The sequence below is a fragment of the Pristis pectinata genome, chromosome 37 (genome assembly GCF_009764475.1).
Source record: "Pristis pectinata isolate sPriPec2 chromosome 37, sPriPec2.1.pri, whole genome shotgun sequence".
Taxonomy (NCBI): Eukaryota; Metazoa; Chordata; class Chondrichthyes; order Rhinopristiformes; family Pristidae; genus Pristis; species Pristis pectinata.
Genome location: NC_067440.1, coordinates 5,464,308 through 5,485,994, shown reverse-complemented (window position 1 = coordinate 5,485,994; position 21,687 = coordinate 5,464,308). Strand labels below are relative to the sequence as shown.

Below are 21,687 nucleotides of genomic sequence, written 5' to 3'. Positions count from 1 at the left end.
ACAACACGTGTGCCTTGTTCATTGGACCACTGGTTAGCTCCAGATGTTGCAACAGACAGAATCTGCCGGAGGAACTCGGCAGGTTGAGCAGCGTCTGTAGGGATCCAGATTCCAGTGTACTGCCATGTCTCTCGTTCCACAGCTTCCTCAGTCAGTGTGGACAATACTCGCAGCCATAGGGTGTGGGAAGCTCTGTTATTGTCCCCGCCCTTTCCCACTCCACTGACCCCTCTAACTCTAACACTCTCTCTCTCTCTCACTTTCTCTCTATCTCTCTCTCTCACCTTGTGATCTAAAGACTCCGGCAAAACTGGGAGACGGGACCGGTTCGGCAAACATTTCCCTCCCTCCGGGCTAAAACAGTGACCCTGTCAGTAGCTTTTGGGGGAACCCTCCCGGTTTCACTTCCCCCATCGTTCCGCATCTCCCACCCAGTGTGTGGGATTCACGTCGCATCCGTGCGAGTGGGTGTTCAATGGCCGGCACACACTCGGTGGGCTGAAGGGCCTGTTTCCCTTCTCTACAACTGAGAGTATTGGTTTATTATTGTCACTTGTACCGAGGTTCAGTCTTGCATACTGATCGTACAGGTCAATTCATCACACAGTGCAGTTACATTGAGTTAGTACAGAGTGCATTGATGTAGTACAGGTAAAAACAATAACAGTACAAAGTGTCACAGCTACAGAGAAAGTGCAGTGCAATAAGGTGCAAGGTCACAAGGTAGATCGTGAGGTCAGAGTCCATCTCATAGTCGTAGGGCAATACAACAGATACAGGCCCTTTGGCCCAACCAGTCCGTGCTGACCACGGTGCCCACCCAGCTAGTCCCAATTTCCTGCGTTCGGCCCATATCCCTCTCAGCCCCGCCCCCCCATGTACCTATCCAAGTGCTTCTTCAGTGACAGTTGTACCTGCCTCACCCACTTCTTCTGGCAGCTCGTTCCACACACTCACCCCCCTCTGCGTGAAAAATTTGCCCCTCAGGCCCCTTTTAAATCTTTCCCCTCACCTTAAACCTATGCCCCCTAGTTTTGGACTCCCCTACCCTGGAGAAAAGACTGTTACCGTCCACCTAATCTATGCCTCTCATAACTTTATACACCTCTATAAGGTCACCCCTCATTCTCCTATGTTCCAAGGAATAAAGACCCATCCTGACCAACCTCTCCCTATAACTCAGGCCCTCGAGTCCCGGCAACATCCTCGTAAATCTTTCTGCACTCTTTCCAATTCACCCACATCTTTCCTATAACAGGGCGACCGGTCCACAGCACTCCAAGTGTGGCCTCCCCAACGACTTGTGCAGTTGTGTAAGTGGAGTACGATCGTGCAAGAGGGGTGGGTCATTTGCTTCTCATTCCTTTTCATTCTGTTTTGCCTCAGTGCCTCTTCCCCCTGTTCTCCTCCCCCCCCCGCCGCCCACTGCCTGATTATTTCAGACAGTGAGGCAGAACGGGGCTCACTGTACCAAGGTCTGGGCTTCAGGGGAGTCTGCCACCCAGTTGTAGATTAACAATCCGATTCCCCCCAACGCCGTGAGACTCTGGTCTTTCTCTCCCATGGAATGTCACCACTCGGATCTGTGAGGTGAAGTCCCCTCACCCCCAACTCTCACCTGCACCAACGGAGCCCTGTGGACTCTCCTCCTCTGCACGGACCTTCAGTGGTGGACTCCTCACCGTGGGGCGGTCACCACCCCCGGTGGCCCATTACAGGAGGCCACTCAAGACCATCCTGTCCATGCCGGCCCACCGGGTAATTCCGTTCCCCGTGACCCATTCTCCCCGCATTGCCATCAACTCCCCCTCCCCCTCCAGATTCTAACCCCTCACCCACACACACTGGGGGGGGGGTTGGGGGAACAATTCACAGCAGCCGATTAACCCCCCACCTCCCCCCGACCCCGCACGTGGTTGGGATGTGGGGGTGCGGGGGAACCGGAGCACCCGGGGGAACCCATGGGGTCACAGGGAGAAGGTGCTGGGAGGCAGCAGCCCCACCCTCCACGCCCCTGGGCAATAAGACCATACGGTACAGGTGCAGAACTAGGCCATTCAGCCCATTGAGTCTGCTCCGCCATTTGGTTGTGGCTGATTTATGTTTTCAACCCCATTCGCTCCGTAACCTTTAACCCCCCCTCACCAATCCAGAACCCCTCAATCTCTGCCTTAAATACCCCCAAAGACTTGGCCTCCACCACCCTCTGTGGCAACGGATTCCATAGATTCACCGCCCTCTGGCTGAAGAAATTCCTCCTCACCTCAGTTCTAAAGGAGTGTCCCTTTGTTCTGTGGCCTCGGATCCTGGACTCTCCCACTGATGGGAATGTGGGGCTTGTATCTGCAGAGGTGCCCTGGACCCTTGACTGGTTTGGGGATGTGTGGGGCATTGGCTGACTCCAGGGCGGGCTCGAAACTCTGGGCAATGATCCCCAGCGTCCCATGTCCTCCAGCATTATCCAGAGGCAGATCCCATGAGGGACTCTCCAGCAGATCGGAAGCACCAACTGTTGAGCCTCTTGCTCACCGGGTGACGGTAACCACACTCCCGTCCCGATCACCAGAGCACCTACTCCGGCACTCCATCTTAACTCACCTGCTTCACCAGAAATCTTATTGTAAAAGAAAGAGTAAACTAAAAGTGTGTTAGGCTATCAAGCACGATCCAGCAGTCCAGAAAATCGCATCCGGCATCACCCAGGTGTCGGATTATAGGAGTGTTACTGGAAGTCCCCTACATTCTCAAAGGCTTCCTAGCACCCCTTGTGTTAAAGATGTCTGTCTAACCCACTGCCTGAGCTCAGTATTGGTTTATTATTGTCACACGTACCGCGATACAGTGAAAAGATTTTGCGTGCCATCCAGACAGATCATTCTGTACATCAGTACATCGAGGTAGTAAAAAGGAAAACAGAATGCAGAATATAGTGTCAGTTAGAGAAAGTGCAGTGCAGGTAGACAATAAGGTGCAAGGGCCACGACGAGGTAGATCGGGAGATCAAGAGTTCATCTTTTAGCGTGTGAGAAGTCCGTTCAAGAGTCTGATAACAGCGGGACAGAAACTGTCCTTGAGCCTGGTGGTACGTGCTCTCAGGCTTTTGTATCTTCTGCCTGAAGGGAGGGGGGAGAAGAGAGAATGTCTGGGGTGGGAGGGGTCTTTGATTATGTCGGCTGCTTTCCCGAGGCAGCGGGAAGTGTAGACAGAGTCAGTGGAGGGGAGGCTGGTGTCCGTGACGCGCTGGGCTGTGTCCACAACTCTCTGCAGTTTCTTGTGGTCCCGGGCAGAGCAGTTGCTGTACCAAGCCGTGATGCATCTGGAGAGGATGCTTTCTGTGGTGCATCTGTAAAAATTGGTGACAGTCGACAGGGACATGCTGACTTTCCTTAGACTCCTGAGGAAGGAGAGGCGCTGGTCTGTTAACCGGGTTGGGTCTGGGTTGGTGGAGAGCTGGGGCTTGAGGTGATGGAAGGAGAAGAGCCCCTCTCCTTCGCCACCCGATACGCTGGGCTGCAGGCGAGGGAGAGACCATGAGTTGGTGCACCTCTGAACCGGAGGAGGCCTGTGGGATCGGCACTGGGAGTGAGCACACGGCAGTGAAGCGGACACCAGGGGCAAGGATGAGGCCCTCAGTTCCGTTCCACCATCCAACGCTATGGTGGCTGGTCCACCTCAGTCCCCTGTTCCCCGTGCCCCCCCCCCCCCCCCCCACAAATTCTCGTGACCTCTTCCCCGGATATACTTTGTGGTAGAGAATCCCACGGTTCACTCCATCTCCCAGAATTTGGTTCCACCCCATCTTCTGAGGCAATCCCAGCATCTCTCGACTCTTCCCCCGTCCCTGTAATGAATCTGGATAATCCCATTGGCATTTTATAGGTTTCTTCTCGTTCTCCTGGAAGTCCTGGGCCTGAACTGACCCAGTCTGTCCTCGTACGCCAATCTTGCGATCCCAGGAATCGGCTGAACCCTCGCCACACTCCCTCCGTGCCAAGAGACTCCTTCCTTGGACAAGGAGACCGCACCCACAGACGATGTCTCGGCAAGGCCCTGCGGGAAGACGTCCTTGCTCCCGCACTCAACTCTCGGAAAGGAGGCCAACGCGCCATTCTCGTTGGAGAAGCAAATTCCCCTCGAAGAATCTCCCCCCAACCCCTGCCAAAAAAAAATAACCTGCAGATGTGGGAAATCTGAAACAAAAACAGAAAATGTTGGGAACACTCATCAGGTCAGGCGGCGTCCGTGGAGAGGGACACGGTTAATGTTTCAGGCCGGAGAACCCCCTCAGAACTGGGAAAGAACGAAAACAAGTTAATCTTCAGTAAGAGAGGTGAGTGGGTAGGACAAGGGGAATTATCTGTGGTAGGGCGAGACCAAGTGGGTAATGGGGGACATGTCCCAGCACAATAAGTTTCTCTGCCTGTGTAATGTTAACGGCGTGGCCGTGGGGTATGTCCCCTAGTCTGGACTACACACGAGAACAAGCAAAACTGTGATGACAAACTGCTGGAAAACACTCAGCCGGTCGAGCAGCGTCTGTGGGGAGAGAACCGAGCTCGACGTTTCCGGTCAGGCAGCGTTCTGTGGAAGGCTCTTCGACCCGAACAGCCGAGACCGGCCCGCTGGGAGTTGCCGGCACCTCCTGCCCTCACTTTTCCCGGGGTCAGAGGGAAGAAGCCGGAGGTCGGCGCCGGAAGTGCCGGATCGATGCCCGGAACGCTGCGAGCCCTGGAGAGGGAGGGAGAACTGGGCAGAAGTGGTGACAGCGAGAAGCCGCAAGGGTTGGGTTCCTGTCGAACAGGAGCGGGAAGTCCGGCAGCTACACCAACGGGCAAAGCTGTTGACTTATTTCTACAGAAAGTTGGGGAGGACAAATCGAATGAATAAATTGGAACAAAAACCCACTTTTATGATGATTGTAAGGTCAACATAGTCACACAGCAGGGAAACAGGCCCTTTGCCCATCCGGTCCATGCCAACCAAGATTCCCTTCTAAGCTAGTCCCGTTTGCCAATGTTTGGCCCCCTGTCCCTCTAAACCTTTCCTCTCCATGCAACGGTGTCTTGGTTTGGTCTTCCTGCGAGTCCAGTCTCGCCAGTGGGGTCCGTCTGGGGCAGAGAACGACGGCGTCGCTGAGCGATGCCCCCCATCCCGCACAGGGATAGAAACTGAGCCGATTCCTCCCTTGGACCACTCCTGCCGCACAGCGCCACACGCCAGTGGGTCACGCTCGGAGGCCGTTCACCTGTCAGAACCGTAAAAATGGAAGGAAAAGCAAAAGTAACTTTTTTTAAACAAGAAAAATAAAATTTTTTTTGATGACATAATTGAGGCGTGGATGGTGTCCATGGCAACGGCTAGGCCCATTCTGAGTCCGGAGCATTGAGGCTTTTCATTGGGTGCTGGAGGTGATCGGTCGGTCTCAGGTTGACCCAGACGGGATCTGGGAACCTCACAAAACCGGGCGTCAAGGACCCGACGTGTCCCTTCACCTTCGCGGGCTTGGGTTCAAACGTCAGCGTACCCTTGGCATAAGAACGACCCTTAACGGTTGGGACGTCCATCCAACTGATCAGGGCCAGAGGGGCAAACCCCAAACTGTGGGACTGAGACTTTCCCCACGGGGAACGTGGAACGCAGAGAGGGGGCTTCGGCTGGGGCTGGCTTAGTTCCTGGGATGGAAGGGTTGTCCGATCACCAGCGGCTCAGGGATAACATAGAACCACACAGGAACAGGCCCTTCGGCCCACAATGTCTGTGCTGAACACGATGCAGAATTAAACTAAATCTCTTCTGCCTGCACAGGACCCATATCCCTCCACCCCCTGCACATTCATGTGTCTATCTGACAGCCTCTTAAACCCCACTATCGTATCTGCCTGCACCACCATCCCTGGCAGCACATTCCAGGCACCCACCACTCTGTATAAAAAAACTTGCCCCACACATCCCCTTTGAACTCCCCTCTCACCTTAAATGCATGGCCTCTAGTATTTGACATTTCGACCCTGGGGAAAAGACCGTCAACCCTATCTCTGCCTCTCATAATTTTACAAACATCTCCCCTCAGCCTCTGACGCTCCAGTGAAAACAATCCAAGTTTGTCCGACCTCTCCTTATGGCACATGCTCTCTAATCCAGGCAGCATCCTGGTAAACCTCTTCTGCAGGAAGTTGGGTCTGTATTCCTTGGAGTTTGGGAGAATGAGGGGGCAATCTTATTGAAACATCTCAGGTCCTGAGGGGACGTGACAGGGTCGGTGTGGATATGTTCTCACCGGTGGGCAAGTCTCGGATGAGGGGACGGAGTTACAGGATCAGGGGGTCGGTCATTTAACACTGAGGTGTGTCAGGACTTCTCCTCACAGAGGGAGGGGAATCTCTGGAGTTCTCTGCCCCAGAGGGCGGTGGAGGATGGCCACGGGGGGGGGGGGGGGGGGGGGGGTGTTTAAGGAGGAGGGGGGGATACATTTTCGAAAGATCGGGGGCTGTGGGAAGCTGGCACAGAAGGGGGCAGAATGGCATTTTCCATTCGACATTCAATCCCGACGCGCGCGTGTGTGTGTGTGCGTGCGTGCGTGCGTGCGTGCGTGTGCGTGCGTCTGTGTGTGTGTGTGTATGTATGTCTCTGTGCGTGTGAGGATGTACCACCAGATTGGGACAGTCCGTTCCTCCTGTTACCGACGGGTGTGACAGGCCAGATGAATGATGGTTCAGGAATGCCACACGTCACGCCCTGAAGGACGGAACCTCCCCATGCGCTCCGTCTGAGTCACGGACTCTGCAGGAATTAATGCTGAGTCGTTACCGGTGACAAACACTGCAGGGAATGTTCAATAATCAGTCACACTTCACGGGAGCGGGCGTGTCCGCACTGCCCATTCACACCGATCCTGTTTTATTCTCCCTCCCCTTAGCAGTGGCTGCACCCAGCTTCAGTGCCTCCCTCAGCACAGACTCCTGCACCCTGGGATGTGCGGGTCGGCAGCGTTCCCTGACGGACATCTCCTGACACCGGCAGACTGACGAGTTTGGATAGACCAGAGTGGGTCTTTCACTGAGTTGCTGATCTCCCAGCGGTGGTCGATGCATCGTCCACGGACTGGAACCCACACCCTCAAACTCATCATAGAACATAGAACACTACAGCACAATACAGGCCCTTCGGCCCACAATGTTGTGCCAACCTTTAAACCTCACCTAAGACCTAACCCCTTCCTCCCACATATCCCTCTATTTTAAATTCCTCCATATTACTAAATCTCTTGAATTTGACCAATGTACCTGCCTCCACCACCACCCCAGGCAGCGCATTCCACGCCCCAACCACTCTCTGGGTAAAAAACCTCCCTCTGATATCTCCCTTGAACTTCCCACCCATCAAGGGAGGTACCATGCAGAACCAAGTTACCTCCTCTTCATGTTCGCCATCTTGCACTAAGATGTCTCTGAACACCTCAGATACTGGATCCCTTCCCTCCATCCTCAGTGACGATGGGGGTTCTGACTGGACACTGGGGTTACTGCGCCTGTTGGGTTGGGAACAAACTGGGAACCTGGGGCAAGCAGGGCTGAAGTGAAGCAGACTCCAGGAACGCGCAAGTGTCTCCCCTTGCGGGACGGAGAGCAGGGCTGCAGGCAACGAAAAGTGGTTGAAGCCCAGAGCAAAATGGTGGATCAAGGCTGGTGAGATAGGTGGCTGTAAGTTCAGTGCAGCAGGAGAATGATCTTGCTGGAAAGCAAAGCAAAAAACTGCAGGAGATGAGAATTGAGCTCCTCAAATGTCAGTCCATCTCCAGACTGAACAGCATCTGTGGCCAGTTCGAGAGACAGAGCCAACCGCAAGAGCAAGGCCGAGTTCTTTGGTTTCTGTCCGACATCATCGGGTCCAACTCCCTGAAGGCGCTGGGGATCTGGTTTGGAGGGGACAGGACAGAGTGTGCGACAAACTTTGTCTGGAGCGCTAGTCACGGCAAAACAGGAATTGGGACTGTGGGAGCTGTTCTCCCTCTCGATGACGGGCAAGAACATCTCCCGAGGAAATGTACCCAAAATTGCCCTCATCTTGATGGCTGCACCAAGGGGCGGGCAGGACCAGAGCAGACAGACGTGTCACTGCGTGCTGAGGTCCCACTTGTCCCTGGTGTCGTGAAGGAAGGGGCTGGCCCCGTTACCGCGGATTGCCCCCGTTCATTCGGGACTTTGCCGCACCACCACGTCCTTGGTGGAGAGGTTTCTTCGACAAGTCCATCGGGCAGTGGTCAGCACGGAACGTCCTGCAGACACTGCGGGACAGGACTCCATGGACTCTGTGGGGTGGTTCCCTGAGCAAACGGTCCAAGCCATCCAGCAGAACGCCTCAGTGTCAGAACTCACCAACAGGCACCAAGACCTTGCTTGGCTGGCAGTGAGAGGGGCCCTCCCAGTACAGACATATCATCGCCAATGCACGCTGCCCTCGGGACGGCTGTGGTGGGGATGAGACGGTTTCCCACCTCTTTGCAGACTGTGGATTTGCTAAGAGGGTGTGGAGACGGATGCGAGGGTCCGTGTCCCAGTTCATAGAAACATAGAAAACCTACAGCACAATGCAGGCCCTTCGGCCCACAAAGTTGTGCCGAACATGTCCCTACTTTAGAAATTACTAGGCTTAACCATAGAGGGCTATTTTTCTCAGCTCCATGTACCTGTCTAACAGTCTCTTAAAAGACCCTATCGTATCCACCTCCACCACCGTTGCCGGCAGCCCATTCCCCGCACTCACCACTCTCTGAGTAAAAAACTTACCCCTGACTTCTCCTCTGTACCTACTCCCCAGCACCTTAAACCTGTGTCCTCTTGTGGCCACCGTTTCAGCCCTGGGGAAAAGCCTCTGACTATCCACACGATCGATGCCGCTCATCATCTTATACACCTCTGTCAGGTCCCCCCCCTCATCCTCCGTCGCTCCAAGGAGAAAAGGCCGAGTTCACTCAACCTGTTTTCATAAGGCATGCTCCCCAATCCAGGCAGCATCCTTGTAAATCTCCTCTGCACCCTCTATGGCCTCCACGTCCTTCCTGTAGTGAGGCGACCAGAACTGAGCACAGTACTCCAAGTGGGGTCTGACCAGGGTCCTATATAGCTGCAACAATACCTCTCGGCTCCTAAATTCAATTCCCCGATTGATGAAGGACAATACACCGTATGCCTTCTTAACCACAGAGTCACCCTGCGCAGCCGCTTTGAGCGTCCTGTGGACTCGGACCCCAAGATCCCTCTGATCCTCCACACCCAAGAGTCTTACCATTGACTCTATTCTGCCGTCATATTTGACCTACCAAAATGAACCACTTCACACTTATCTGGGTTGAACTGCATCTGCCACTTCTCAGCCCAACTTTGCATCCTATCTACGTCCCGCTGTAACCTCTGACAGCCCTCCAAACTATCCACAACACCTCCAACCTTTGTGTCATCAGCAAACTTACTAACCCATCCCTCCACTTCCTCATCCAGGTCGTTTATAAAAATCACAATGAGTAAGGGTCCCAGAACACCACCCTGAGGTACACCACTGGTCACCGACCTCCATGCAGAATACGACCCGTCAACAACCACCCTTTGCCTTCTGCGGACCAGCCAGTTCTGGATCCACAATGCAATGTCCCTTGGATCCCAGGCCTCCTTTTTTTCTTAATAAGCCTTGCATGGGTACTTTATCAAACGCCTTGCTGAAATCCATATACGCTACATCTACTGCTCTCCCTTCATCGATGTGTTTAGTCACATCCTCAAAAAATTCAATCAGGCTCGTAAGGCAGGACCTGCCCCTTGACAAAGCCATGCTGACGATTCCTAATCATATTATACCTCTCCAAATTATCATAAATCCTACCTCTCAGGATCTTCTCCATCAACTCACCAACCACTGAGGTGATACTCACTGGTCTGTAATTTCCTGGGCTATCCCTACTCCCCTCCTTGAATAAGGGAAAATCTGCAAACTTCCAATCCTCCAGAACCTCTCCCGTCTCTATTGATGTTGCAAAGATCATTGCCAGAGGCTCCGCAATCTCCTCCCCCGCCTCCCACAGTAGCCTGGGGTACATCTCATCTGGTCCAGCGACTTATCCAACTTGATGCTTTCCAAAAAGCTCCAGCACGTCCTCTTTAATATCTACATGCTCAAGCTTTTCAGCCTGCTGCAAATCTCAGTACAATTACCAAGATTTTTTTCCATAGTGAATACTGATGTAAAAGTATTCATTAAGTACCTCCGCTATTTCTTCTGGATCCAGACACACTTTCCCACCGCTGCACTTGATAGGTCCTATTCTCTCATATCTTATCCTCTTGCTCTTCATAAGGTCCTATTCTCTCATATCTTATCCTCTTGCTCTTCATACTTGTAGAATGCCTTGGGGTCTTCCTTAATCCTGCCCACCGAGGCCTTCTCATGCCCCCTTCTGGCTCTCCTAATTTCCTTCTTAAGCTCCTTCCTGTTAGCCCTATACTCTCTCCAGATCTCTAACATTACCGAGCTCTCTGAACCTTTTGTAAGCTTTTCTTTCCTTTTGACTAAATTTATTACAGCCTTTGTACACCACGGTTCATGTATCCTATCGTAACTTCCCTGTGTCAATGGAACATGCCTATGCAGAACTCCACACAAATATCCCCTGAACATTTGCCACATTTCTTCTGTACTTTTCCCTGAGAACATCCCCAGCAGCTGCGTGACAAGAGGACTCTCTGACCTCCAGGCTGTCCCCAGGGGCACAAACACCGAGACAGACATCAAGTGCTGCTGGAAGGTCATCAACTCGGCACCCTTTGGCCTGCCCGAAACCTGTTGGTCTTCCAGCACAGGGAGATGTCCGTCAGGGAATGCTACCGACTGACACAGTCCAGGCTGCAGGAGTCCGTGCTGAGGGATGGGGCTGAAGCTCGGTGCAGCCAACGCAAAGGCTCCATGGGGAAGGGCCACAGTCTACTCCCGGAGGTGGAGGGGCTGAGTCAGGTAGGGAAGCCCCTCAAGCTTTGAAAGTGCGTCACCCCAGGCAGTCACGAGCAGCAATGGCCTGATTTTAAAAAAATTAAATAACTCTACTGAATGCATTGACCATGAATGTAAAATGTTTTGCAGTGTTTATTCCTTCATTTTTTTTAATATGGTAGTTTATTTTTGAAATAAAATATCAGCAAAAAGTCAGGGTCAAGTGGAGCGGGGCTCGAGAGGGGCTGCTGTCTGGCCAAAGTGCCGCAGGGTGTCTGTGTGAGCTTTGGAGAGCACCGAGCTTCAGTGAGGAGGGCGAGCAACACTCGGGTAAGGTGAAGGTGGGTTCTTATTCCCTTTTTCTGTCTCCTTTAGTCACGACGGGTGAGCTCAGACCCGTGTCCTTCTCCGCCTGCGCAATATGGGAACTCAGGGAGGCTGCCAGTGCCCCTGCTGACTTCGTGTGCAGGACGTGCATCCAGCTGCAGCCCCCCTGACAGACCGCATGGCGGCACGGGAGCTGCGCATGGATTCACTTTGGAGCATCCACGGTGCTGAGAATGTTGTGGACAGCACGTTTAGGGAGTTGGTCACACCGCAGTTTAGATATAGGGAATGGGGCAGGACAGCAGCCCGAAGGTAGTGCAGGAGTCCCCTGCGGTCATCTCCCTCCAACACAGATATACCACTTTGGATACTGTTGGGGAGATGCTCATCAGGGGAAGGCAGCAGTAGCCAGGATCACGGCACCATGGGGCAGGAAAGGAGTGGCAGGGCTATAGTGGTGGGGATTCCACCGTAAGGCGAATAGACAGGAGCTTCTGTGGCCACAAACGGGACTCCCGGTTGCTGTGTTGCCTCCCTGGTGCAAAGGTCAGGGATGTCTCGGAGGGCATTCTGGAAGGGGAGGGTGAACAGCCAGTTATCGTGGTGCATGTAGGGAACACCCTTACAAGCAGAATTTAGGAAGCTAGGAGATAGATTAAAAAGTAGGACCTCAAAGGTAATGATCTCAGGATTACTACATGTGCCACGTGCTGGTCAGAGTAGGAATGGCAGCAGAGTTAGGATAAATGTGGCTTCAGTGGTGCAGGAGGGTTTCAGACTCCTGGGGCTTTGGAACTGGTCCTGGGACCTGTACAAACCAGACAGTCTACACCTGGGCAGGACTTGGATCAATGTCCTAGGGGGATTGTTTGCTAAGTGCTGTTGGGGAGGATTTAAACTAATATGGCAGGGGGGGTGGGAATCCACGCAGAAAGACAGAGCAAAAGTTAGAAAAGAGAAAGCGTGGAGTATAGAAAAGTCAAACGCTAAGGACACAAAGGTCACTGGATTCTAAAAGGACAAGAGTGTAAAGGAACTTTACTGAATGCCCATAGTATTGGTAACAAGGTCTGAACTTGTGGCACAAAATCAATACAAAGGGGTATGATTTAGCGGCCTTTACAAAAAACGTGGTTGCAGGGTGGAGATGATTGGGAATTAAATATCCAAGGTACAAGGATAGGCAGGAAGGTAGTGGGGCGGGGGGTAACGCTCTTAATTAAGGGGTGCACTTTGCATGATGTTGTAATAACAAAACAGCGACTGGCGAAGCAGCAGACGGCAAGGCTAATGAGGCACCGGCCGCCACACTGATTAATAACAAGCACCGTGTCCAGCCGGTCAGCAGCCCGGCTGTGCGGGAGACCCGCGGAATGCGTCGAGCTGTTGCGGTGCCTGCGGCGACTAGAGCGTATCCAGCCGGGCGGCAGCCGTCTGCGCCTCTCTACACCAGGGTCTGTCTTTGCTTTGCCGACCAGGGGAGAGCGCGAACGCAGTCCCCCACTACCACAAATTTTGCAGTCGAGTATCCCGCATTTGGGGACATCGCAGGCGTCAGCACACCCGAAGTGCAATGGGCTAGCCTCGTCCTGGGAGAACCGCCTTTCTGATCACGGTCTCTCCCCTGCCAGGTAAGTATGCTACCTATCGCCGGCGACACGCACCCAAGCTTGAACGTTACTCTTTAAACACAAGGCGACGCCACATTTGCAAGCACACGTTTCCTATTATTCCACACAGATCTTTTAACAACCTCCTATCCGTGCTGAACGTCTGCTTTTTTGTTTGGTTATTGACTGTGGTTTGGATGAGCCCCTGCCCCAGTTCCTCATTTGAATATCTTCCAAAAAAGGAAACAGCGCCGCGATTCGCCGCCCAGCTGCAGTTCACTTCCGAAGCCGACCGCAGGGTGTCAGCGCGGGCGGCATTGCTGGGCCAAGGAAGTGCAGATGCCGAAAATCTGAAACAAAACCAGAGCCGATCTCGGCCAGTCAGAGAGGGGAACCGGCCCTTCGGCCCAACTGGTCCATGCTGACCAGATGCCCATCTAAACTAGTCCCATTTGTTCCATATGCCTCAAAAACCTTTCCTATCCATGTACCTGTCCAAATGTCTTTTAAACATTGTTATTAAACAGAACCTGGGGAGGCAGGGATTAATCAAGGATGGTTTCATTAAGGGGAGATTCTGTCTGACTAATTTAATCGAATTTTTCAAAGAGCTGCCCCCCCCCCACCAAGTGTGTTGATGAGGGTAGTGCAACTGATATGAATTTCAGTAAGGCATCTGACAAGATCCCACATAGGAAGCTAGTCCTGAAGGTGAAAGCCTAAGGAATGCAGGGCAAATTGGCAAATTCGACCTTAAATTGGTTTGGTGCAGGAGGCAGAGAATGATGGTCAAAGATCTAGTTTTGTGATTGAAATTCTGCAAGCAGTGATGGCCGGCGGGGATCAGTGCTGGAACCCTTGCTGTTTGTTACGTTAACACCTTGGATAGGAATGAGGGTACAATTAGTAAAGTAAGGGCGCAAAATGTCCTTCACTAAGGATCCCCTCCCCAGTTATGAGGCTACTGTGTCCCTGTGTGGATCCACATCTGAACTATCTGTTGTCCCTGACTGCAGTGACGGCAATGAACTGTTGTTCCAGGCACATCCTCTCCTTGGACACGTTTTATCCTCCCGATGATTTCAGTCAGTGTTTATGGCGGCTTTGCTGTTTGTAGCACTGTGATCCCTCCTCCCCTGCCACCCATTGTGGTAACCGTCGCACCCCTCGCCCGTTTGCTCTCTGTATTACCTTCAGACTATCAGACGTGGCCGTGGGGAGTTAGTGTGTGGGCAAGGGGCACCGCAGTGCTGGGGAACCTAGTTTGTCTCAGGTTCACAGGGGACAGTTTGTGTGCTACGCCATGACGGAGATTTGTCCGGGTCACAATAATCACGTCTCTCGGCGGGTCCCTTTGATCCGTCGAAAGGAGGGTTTGGGGTGGTCTATATTCGAGTGGCAGCAGGGACCTCACTCCAATGACACCCCCCTCCTGGCATGTCCCTTCGCTAGCTGCACCCCCCCCACTGGAAGGACCCAGCCCATTCGGTGTTAACTCCCATCCAAGTTGGAGTGACTGCCTTCTGACATTCTGTGCTCTTCTCTCTGTCTACCCTCTCTGTCTCTGTCTCTGTCTCTCCCTCTCTCTTTCCCTCTTTCGGTCTCTCTCTCTGTCTCTCTCGGCTTGGTCTGCCTGTCCATCAAGGTTGTGGAACTTGGTGTCTTTGCCATAACTCGGATCCCTTCCCTCCTGTTCTCCCAATACCTGATCTACCCCACTAAACCTCTAACACCCAAACCCAGCCTTCGTTACGAAATACTATGACCGACACACTTCAGTCCTGACATGCTCTCCCCACATCCTCCATGTTCGCGCTCCTGTTCCCTGGCATCCGTAGTCTGCCCCCATCAGGAGCGGTCGGATGAAAGGCAGGAGGTGATGGTCATTATCTTAAGTCCCCTGTGACGAGATTGTGAAGAGACTGACTCACTTGGTCTGCCTTCTCTCTCTGGTTCTCCATGGTCAGAGTCCCTGAGTTTAGCTGAACTCTCATTTGAACGACCTGAATCCTGCCTACTCATTTGCATTCTACAAGACACACACTGTGATTACATCACAACAAGCTTTCCAAAAAAACTAAAACTCAAAATCAGTACATTGATCATACCCAATGTATTACAGCCTTTTTGGGGCAGTCACGGTAGTGTAGCAGTTAGCGTAACGCTATTACAGCACCAGCGACCCTGGTTCAATTCCCACTGCTGTCTGTAAGGAGTTTGTACGTTCTCCCTGTGACTACGTGGGTTTCCTCCGGGTGCTCTGGTTTCCTCCCACATTCCAAAGACGTACGGGTTAGGAAGTTGTGGGCGTGCTATGTTGGCGCCGGAAGCGTGGCGACACTTGTGGGCTGCCCCCAGAACACTCTACGCAAAAGATGCATTTCACTGTGTTTCGATGTACATGTGACTAATAAAGATATCTTATTTTATCAAGTGCCTGAGGCTTACTTATAGTTATAGAGTCAGAGCACTACAGCACAGAAACAGGCCCTTGGGCCCATCTAGTCCATGCCAGCCTGGTTTTCTGCCTAGTCCCATCTATCTGCACCCAGAATACAGCCCTCCAAACCCCTCCCATCCATGTACCTATCCAAACCTCTCTTAAATGTTACAACTGAACCCGCATCCTCCACAGCTCGTTCCACACTCGCACCACCCTCTGAGTGTAGTAGTTCCCCCTCAGATTCTCCTTAAATATTTCACCTTAAACCTATGACCTCTAGATCTTGTCTCACTCAACATGAGGGGAAAAAGCCTGCATGCATTCACCCTATCTATACCCCTCATAATTTTGTACACCTCTATAAGATCTCCCCTCATTCTCCTGCGCTCCAGGGAATAAAGTCCTAACCAATTCAACCCTTTCCTATAGCTCAGGTTCTCGAGTCCCGGCAACATCTGTGTAAATTTTCTCTGCACTCTTTCAAGCTTATTGATATCCTTCCTGTAGGCAGGTGACCAGAACTGCACATAATAATCTAAATTTGGTCTGGCCCAACATCAACTTCAATGTAAAATCCCAACTCCTGTACTCAATGCCCTGATTTATGAATGTGCCAAAAGCTCGCTTTATGACCTTATCTGCAATGCCACTTCTCTCTGCTTAAGATGTTTTGCTGAATGCTTAACCCTTAAAAGTCATTTTCTGAACTGTTTAAAGCACGAATGTTTTGAGTTTAAAATATCGCAGGAGATGTGGCCACCAGTGAGTTCACTTGAGACAGAGAAAATGCATGGGTGAGTGAGTGAAGGACTGTCATATATTTGTTACATCTACATTGGGAGGATGTTTGAATTATTCCAAGAGGGAGATTTTGTTACCTGATGTGAATTTGCAGGACCTCTTTTCGGAGGCAGCCTCTGAGGCAAGATGAATAGCCTCTCCAGTCGTGGGCAAGGCCGGGTCAGTTATCGGTACTGATGCCCCCCGTGTCCACTAACATATCGTACTGCTGACCCCCCCCGTTAAAGCCCTTGTGTACATCCGTGGGTGGCCAGAGTAAGGGCAGTGGAGGCTGCCGACAGCTGGTTGTCTGACCCGGACGCTGCCTTTACCAGTTCGATAATCTGGTCAGCGGTCAGTGTGGGTGGAGAGGATTCTGCTGTGGTTTCTGCCTTAGAACACCTCCCCGCCTTAGAACATAGAACAGTACAGCACAGAACAGGCCCTTCGGCCCACGATGTTGTGCCAACATAGCTAATCCCTGCAGAATGCCCATATCCCTCTACTTTCCTCTTATTCATGTGCCCATCCAAGCCCCCAATGTTTGCCTCCACCACCCTATCAGGCAACGCATTCCAGGCATCCACCACTCTCCCAGTAAAAAAAATGTACCACTCACGTCTGTTCTGAACCTACCCCCTCCCACCTTGAATGCATGCCCTTTGGTACTGGATCGCTCAATTGCTTGTCCACCCTATCTATGCCCCTCATAATTTTACACACTTCCAACAGATCACCCCTCAGCCTCTGCCGCTCCAGAGAAAACAACCCAAGTTTGTCCAACCTCTCCTGATAGCACCAGCCCTCTAATCCAGGCAGCATCCTGGTGAACCTATTCTGCACCCCTCTCCAAAGCATTTTAGCTTTAGCCGACACGTGTATGTCTTTGTGGTGCATCTGGTAGATTTTGATCATTTCTTCTAACCTACACCAAAGTTCTGCATTGCCAGAAGGCAGCTCGGACAGAACACTCTTCCCCTGGGGTGAAGGGTTTATGGATGGTGGTGAGTGGCTGAGGGTTCTGAGCCTGCCCTCGCCTGGCCTTTGTGGGTGCCATCCCGACGGGCAGCGCTGGGTGTGACCTCTCCAGTTTGTGGCCACTTTCCCACTTGTTAACTTCCTGGCCCAGCAACTCCCGATCTACGTCATCAATCATTCCCATCACTGCTACCAGTGAGCAGCCACCCCATCATGTACCTCTCAGTCTGCCCAGACTAACTCCTTCTTCTAGAGTTCTAATTGTTCTGCCTGTTTCTTACCCGTGTGTGTGTTTCTCTATCTCTCTGTAAGTCCCAGCTGTTCCTCAGTCCATCGAACTCTGCTTGCACAGTGCTCAATATTCATCCCTCCCCTTCTGTAGCTTGACTATCTGTGCACTGTGTGATTCCTGACACTTTGTTCTCTCTTGTGGGTACACATGAAACTGCAGAGAGTTGTGGACACGGCCCAGCACATCACGGAAACCAGCCTCCCCTCCACGGACTCTCGCTGCCTTGGTGAAGCAGCCAGCATAATCAAAGACCCCACCCACCCGGGTCATTCTCTCTTCTCTCCTCTCCCATCAGGCAGGAGCCTGAGGGCACGTACCACCAGGGTCAAGGACAGCTTCTACCCCACTGTGATAGGACTATTGAACGGTTCCCTTATACGATGAGATGGACTCTGGACTCACGATCTACCTTGTTTGACCTTGCACCTCATTGTCTACCTGCACTGCACTTCCCTGTAGCTGTGACACTTTACTCTGTTATTGTCTTTACCCTGTACTACCTCAATGCACTCTGTACTAACTCAATTGCACTGTGTAATGAATTGACCTGTACGAACTGTATGCAAGACAAGTTTTTCACTGAACCTCGGTACAAGTGACAATAAAATGACTGCTGCTTCCTCTTTGATTCACTTTTCCAGCACTGCCAATGTTCCTCCGTACTCCAGGTCTTAACCCACCCAGCTTTTGTCCATCCCCCATTCAAATTTCTCAGGTTTATGGAGTATGTACTCAGTGAGCTCCCTGCCTCTCCACAGTGGAGCCCATTGATATTGCTGTGTCCCTTTTAAACAATCCTGCACTATCATCCCTCTTGGGCTTTGTCTCGAAGGTTTTTCCACACAGTCAGACATACACTTACAAATAATGCACTGTTGTATGGTTTCCTGGACACAGATCACTCTGGCGCCCCATACCCACACTACCCAGGTGTTCTCAGTAGCCTTGCTACACTTACACACTGCCCACCCTCAGTTCTGAGTGCCCACCTGAGTATATACTCCAACATAGCTACATGGAGAGATGGAGAGAGAGAGAGATGGAGAGAGAGAGAGAGAGAGAGAGAGAGAGAGAGAGAGGGAGAGAGAGAGAGAGAGATGGAGAGAGAGAGAGATGGAGAGAGAGAGAGAGAGATGGAGAGAGAGAGAGAGAGATGGAGAGAGAGAGAGATGGAGAGAGAGAGAGAGAGATGGAGAGAGAGAGAGAGAGATGGAGAGAGAGAGAGATGGAGAGAGAGAGAGAGAAAGAGAGAGAGAGACACACGCAGAGACAGTGCAGGAGGTCAGGATCGAACCCAGGTCTCTGGAGCTGGGGGGCAGCAGCACTACCCGCTGCAACCTTCTGCCCCCACTTATGCAATTCACACACACACACACACACACACAGCAACACTTTCATATTACCTCTCCACCGTGTTCTTTGATACTTTGTGATCCCGTGGTCATTGGCTCAAGCAGAGTTAACTACAAGGTGCTATGATTAAAACTACTCACCCCCTTAGACTGTTGAAGTGGCTTGGCCACGAATGGGTCTCCAGGATGAGCCCCCAGATGTTGTGACTGTGACCAAGTCACTGGAGAAACTGGTGGATGTGAAAATCTTTATTCGTCACCACAAGCAGACATTCTCTTGGAGACCCTCTCGTTGCAGTCTCCCAAACTGAAAGTACATCTAGATTTTATACTCTTAAGGACAATGGTAACAGCAGGTGATTCAACATAATTTCAATAACTACAATGATATCGTTTACTTCAATGTTTTGTGTCTGACAGATGGTTCCATTGAAGAAAACATTTACAATGCGAGCGCATTGTAACTGAGGAGACACCTCTGAAGGTTCAAACACCTTTGTTGAGACAAAATAATTCACATGGATGGTCTAAAAGCTTCTGAGGACAGAGAACCAGACGCCCAAGATTAGTGCTGTGAAGGCTGACTCTGAGTACATAGTTATATGCCTTTGGCCATGTTTGATATGCTACATGACAAAATTTAGTCTGGTCTGGCAGCCCTCATTGATCTCTGGAAGAAGGGTGCAAAATCACTGAGCCGGTGCCTGGTTTGATGCAGGTCAATTAACAGCCCATTGTTTTCTGTCTGACTGATGCGGATGGGAACATCTCGTGGTCATGTCAGGTTACAAACCATATCATTTTAATATAAAAACAAACTAAACTTCTATATAAATTAAAAATATAAATTATATATTAATTAAACTTTTTTTATACGAATTAAACTTTTTTATATAAAAACATACAAACAGCACCATTGCCACTCACGTGGCCTCCTGTTCGAGGGGTTTCCCCACCCCCTCAGCCCCTCCATGTGCGGTAGCAGAAGGAGCCCAGACTGTGGCCCTTCCCCAGGGAGACCGCATTGGCTGCATCGAGCTTCAGTGCGTCCCTCAGCACGGACTCCTACAGCTGGGACTGTGACAATCGGCAGCATTCCCCTATGGACATCTCGCTGCACTGGAAGACCAACAGGTTTCAGGCAGACCAAAGGGCATCCTTCACAGAGTTTGTGACCTTCCAGCAGCACTTGACGTCTGTCTCAGTGTGTGTGTCCCCGGGAACAGCCCGTAGATCAGAGTCCTCTGTTGCGCAGCTGCTGGGGATGAACTGGGACACGGACCGTCGCATTCGTCTCCACATCCTCTTAGCAAACCCACAGTCTGCAAAGAGGTGGGTGACCGTCTCCTCCCCACCGCAGCCGTCCCGAGGGCTGTAGAGAAAGGCTCTGACAGGGACGGCCCTCCTCGCCACCAGCCAAGCGAGGTCTTGGTGCTTGTTGGTGAGATCTGGCGATGAGGCATTCTACCAGATGGTTTGGACAGTCAGACCTCACCATATCCATAGATAGGTTCCTTAACACCCTTCATCTGGAGATAGCCAGTATAAAGAGGTGGAGGGAAGGAGTGGAGCAAGGGCCGGCAGGTGAGAGGTGGATCCAGGTGAGGAGTGGGGGAGAGGCAGATGGAGGGGGGGGGGGGAACAGCGACGGAGGCCGGGAGGTGAGAGGTGGAGGCGACAGAGGGCCGCAGATGGTGGGATCTGATAGGAGAGGAAGGTGGAGCCTGGAACCAAATAAGGGGGGTGGGGAGGGCAGATGGGAACAGTGGGGGAGAGGGGACCCACTGGGACGGGGGTGTGGGTGATGGACAGATAGAGTGAGTGAACGAGGGGACAAACAGGGTGATGGGGGCTGGGTGGATCAGCAGGAGAGAGAAAAGGGACGGGGGGAGGGAAACAGGTTGGAAATTGGAGAATTCAGTGTTCACGCTGTCAGGTTATAGACTACCTAGGTGGGTTAAGAGGTGTTCTTCCTCTAGTTTGTGTTTAGCCTCACTCTGGCAGCGGAGAGGCCGAGGACAGACAGGTCAGTGCGAGAATGGGGAGGGGAATTAAAATGGCTGGCAATTAGAAGGGTTGGAGGTCTCCAATGACAGAACGTTTAATGAATCAAGGTATGATAGATGATCGAGGATGGAGGAGAAAATTACAATCAGATTGCGATAGGACAGAGCAGAAAGTATGCAGCGGAAGGTGAATTGGGAGTAAGAGTTGCAAGAAAAAGCTTAAGGCTCTTTACCTGAATGTACGTAGCATCTGTAACAAGGTAGATGAGCTGGCAGCACAAAAAGCAACACAAGTGTGATTACGGAGAAGTGGGTGAACAGGACTGGGTGCTCAAGGTTCCAGGTTATACAATGCTCCTAAAGAGCAGGCCAAAAGGGAAGGGAGGCAAGGGTAGTGTTGTTAATCAAGAGGAGCGGTGCTGAGTGGCGATATGAACACAGTGGATTGTGATGTGAATTCGGCTTTGGTGGAAATATTGAATAGCTGGGAAAAGAAGACATGGGTGGAAGCAATCAACAGGGCCCAAGGACAAAGCAGAAATAGGGAACATTAAAGGCATGGACTGTGATTATCACTGGAAATTTTAATCTGCTATTGGTTGGTCAAACCAAACCGGCAATTGTAGAAGAATTTGCAGAGTGAGTCAGGGATTGCTTCTAAAAGCTGTACATCACAGGAGTTAACCGGGAACAGGCTATTTTAGATTTAATCATGCTTAATGAGGAAAGATTAATAAGAAATCTTGTGGTTAAGGATCACCTAGGAAGTAGTGACCACAACATGGTAGAGCTGCAGATGAAGTTGGAAGGAGAATACCCCAGATCCAAAACCACATCCAGATTTATTCTCACTGACGTATGCCATGAAATGTGTTGTTTTGTGGCAGCAGTATAGTGCAAGACATAAAAGTTACCATGTTAC

At 51.6% G+C, this 21,687-nt stretch overlaps 1 non-coding gene across 1 annotated transcript; it reads right to left on the bottom strand.

Moving 5' to 3' along the window:
• Window positions 1-12,779: 12,779 nt before the first annotated feature.
• Window positions 12,780-12,943, bottom strand: LOC127586719 (U1 spliceosomal RNA). Its single transcript, XR_007958725.1, has one exon. It is a non-coding gene; the product is annotated as a U1 spliceosomal RNA (small nuclear RNA).
• Between the last annotated feature and the right edge of the window lie 8,744 nt (window positions 12,944-21,687).